The following is a 3,572-nucleotide window of genomic DNA, read 5'->3' as shown; positions in this document are numbered from 1 at the left end:
ACAAAACCAAAATTACAAGAAACACTACAGGGAGTCCTCTGGTTAGAAAATCAGTAACATCAGATAACAACCCAAGACTAGAACACAGGACAGAGCAATGAGATATCAACCCAGATAGGGAAGTCACAAGTGTAAATCAAAGCTATAACACTGAAAATAGTAAAATATGTAAAAGAAGACATAATTAAAACAAAAAAGAGGGATTTAAAAACGTAGACATAGATTTAGCATATTGAGAGGAAGTCAAGGCGATATATAAAGAAATAAAAGACTGGTATAAACTTAGAAAACTAGGGGTAAATATTAAGGTAACCACAAAGGAAACTAGCAATCCTACATGTCAAAATAAAAAAAACAGAAAAATATAAAGACTCAGCAAATACAAAATCAACAACAATGAATAAAACGAAAAGAAAATACATTAAAAAAAATGACTCAACACAGAAGATTAAGTGGAACAAAGAAACTGTCAATAACACACAAAAAAGGCATCAAAATGACAGCACTAAACGCATATCTATCAATAATTGTGCTCAATGTATATGAACCCAATGCACCAATAAAGTGAGAGAGTGACAAATTGGATGAAAAAACGCGATTCGTCTATATGCTGCCTACAAGATACACGCCTTAGACTTAAAGACACAAACAAACTAAAACTCAAAGGATGGAAAAAATATATCAAGCAAACAACACTCAAAAAAGAGCAGGAGTGGCAATATCAATCTCTGACAAAATAGACTTTAAAGTAAAATCCACCACAAAGGACAAGGAAAGACACTATATAATGATTAAAGCGTCAATACACCAGGAGGACATAACTATAATAAATATTTATGCACCCAATGACAGGGCTCCAAAATACATAAAATAAACTCTAACAGCACTGAAAAGAGGAGACACAGCTCCACAAGAGTAGTAGAAACTTCAACACACCACTTTCGGTGAAGGACAGAACATCTAGAAAGAAGTTCAACAAAGACACAGAAGATGTAAATGGTACAATCAACCAACTTGATCTCATAGACATATACTGAACACTCCACACAACAGAAGCCAAGTATATTTTCTTTTCTAACGCCCATGGAACATTCTCCAGAATAGACCACATATTAGACCATAAAGCAAGCCTTAACAAAATCAAAAGCATCAAAATATTACAAAGCATCTTTTTTGACCATAAAGCCCTAAAAGTAGAAATCAGCAACAGAGAAAGCAAGGAAAAAGTCAAACACATGGAAACTGAACAATGCCTTGCTCAAAAACTACTGGGTTATAGAAGAAATTAAGGATGGAATAAAGAAATTCATGGAATCAAACGAGAATGAAAACACATCCTACCAGAACCCTTGGGACACAGCAAAAGCAGTGCTCAGAGGTCAGTTTATAGCAATAAATACACACATCCAAAAAGAAGAAATGGCCATAATCAAAACATTAACCCTAGTACTGGAACAAGTAGAAAGAGGGCAGCAAAAGAAGCCCTCAGGGGCCAGGAGAAAGGAAATAATAAGAATTAGAGCAGAATTAAATGAAATAGAGAATAGAAAAACAATTGAAAGCGTTAACAATACCAAAATCTGGTTCTTTGAAAAGATTAACAAAATTGATAAACCATTGGCCAAATTGACAAAGAAAAACAGGAGAGGAAGCAGATAACCTGTATAAGAAATGAGATGGGTGATATCACAATGGACCCAACTGAAATTAATAGAATCATAAAAGAATACTATGAAAAATTGTACTCTAACAAATTTGAAAACCTAGAGGAAATGGAGAAATTTCTAGAAACTCACTATCTAATTCAACAGAGGTAGAATAACAAAATAAACCTATAACAAAAGAAGAGATTGAAAAGGTAATTAAAAAACTTCCAACAAAAAAAAAAAAAAGCCTTTGCCAGGATGGCTTCACTGGAGAATTCTACCAATCTTTCGGAGAAGAGTTCACACCACTGTTACTAAAGGAATTTCAGAGCATAGAAAATGATGGAATACTCCCAAAACTCATTCTATGAGTCCAGCATAACCCTGATACCAAAACCAGGTAAAGACACAACAAAAAATAAAATTACAGACCAAATCCCTCATGAACATTGACGCAAAAATCCTCAACAAAATTCTAGATAATAGAATTCAGCAGCATATGAAAAAAAATAATTCACCAAGATCAAGTGGCATTTATACCAGGTATGCAGGGTAGGTTCAACATTAGAAAAACAATCAGTGCAATCCATCACATAAATAAAACAAAAGACAAGAACGACGTGATCTTATCAGTAGATGCAGAAAAGGCATTTGGCAAAGTCCAACATCCATTCATGATAAAAACTTAACAAAATAGGAATAGAAAGGAAATTCCTCAATATAATTAAGGGCGTTTATATAAAGCCAACAGCCAACCATCATCCTAAATGGAGAGACTTTGAAAGCATTCTCCTTGAGAATGGGAAGCAGAAAAGGATGCCTTTTATCACCACTCTTATTCAACATTGTGCTGGAGGTCCTAGCCAGAGAAATTAGGATAGAAAAAGAAATAAAGGGCACTCAAATTGGTAGAGAAGAAGTCAAAGTATCTCTATTTGCATGTAATATGATCTTATACACACAAAAAAACAAAGAATCCACAAGAAAACTAGTGGAATTAATAGAGGATTTCAGCAAAGTTTCAGGATACAAGATAAAGATACAAATATCAGTTGGATTCCTTTACACCAAGAAAGAGAACTTCGAAGAAGGAAATCAGCAAATCAACATCATTTACAATAACCCGCAAGAAGATAAAATACTTAGGGATAAATCTAACCATAGATGTAAAAGACCCATACAATGAAAGCTATAAGAAACTACTGCAAGAAACTAAAAGAGACCCGCATAAGTGGAAAACATACCTTGCTCATGGATAGGAAGACTCAACATCGTGAAAAATGTCAGTTCTACCCAAAGCAATCTGCAGATACAATGCAATCCCAATCCAAATTCCAACTGCATTTTTTAATGAGATGGAGAAACAAATCACCAACTTCATATGGAAAGCAATGAGGGCCCAGATAAGTAAAGCATTACTGAAGAAGATGTACAAAGTGGGAGGCCTCACACTACCTGATTTTAGAACCTATTATACTGTCACTGTAGTCAAAACAGCCTGGTACTGGTACAACAACAGATACATAAACCAATGGAACAGAATTGAGAATCCAGACTTAAATTCATCCACCTATGAGCAGCTGATATTTGATAAAAGTCCCAAAGTCCATTAATTGGGGGAAAAGACAGTCTCTTTAACAAATGGTGCTGGCAGAACTGGATATCCATCTGCAGAAAAACTGAAACAAGAACCACACCTCACACCATGCACAAAAACTAACTCAAAATGGATCAAAGACTTAAATATAAAATCGAAAATTATAAAGATCATGGAAGACAAAGTAGGGACAACGCTAGGAGCCCTAATACATGGCATAAACATACTACAAACCATAAGCAAAAAGGCACAAGCACCAGCAGAGAGACTAGATAACTGGGAGCTCCTAAAAATCAAACGCTTATGCTCATCAAAAGACTTCACCAAAA

Source organism: Trichechus manatus, unplaced genomic scaffold, assembly GCF_000243295.1.
Source record: "Trichechus manatus latirostris isolate Lorelei unplaced genomic scaffold, TriManLat1.0 scaffold00284, whole genome shotgun sequence".
Lineage (NCBI taxonomy): Eukaryota > Metazoa > Chordata > Mammalia > Sirenia > Trichechidae > Trichechus > Trichechus manatus.
The sequence above is the reverse complement of the archived record's forward strand: the minus strand, read 5'-3'. Positions refer to the sequence as shown.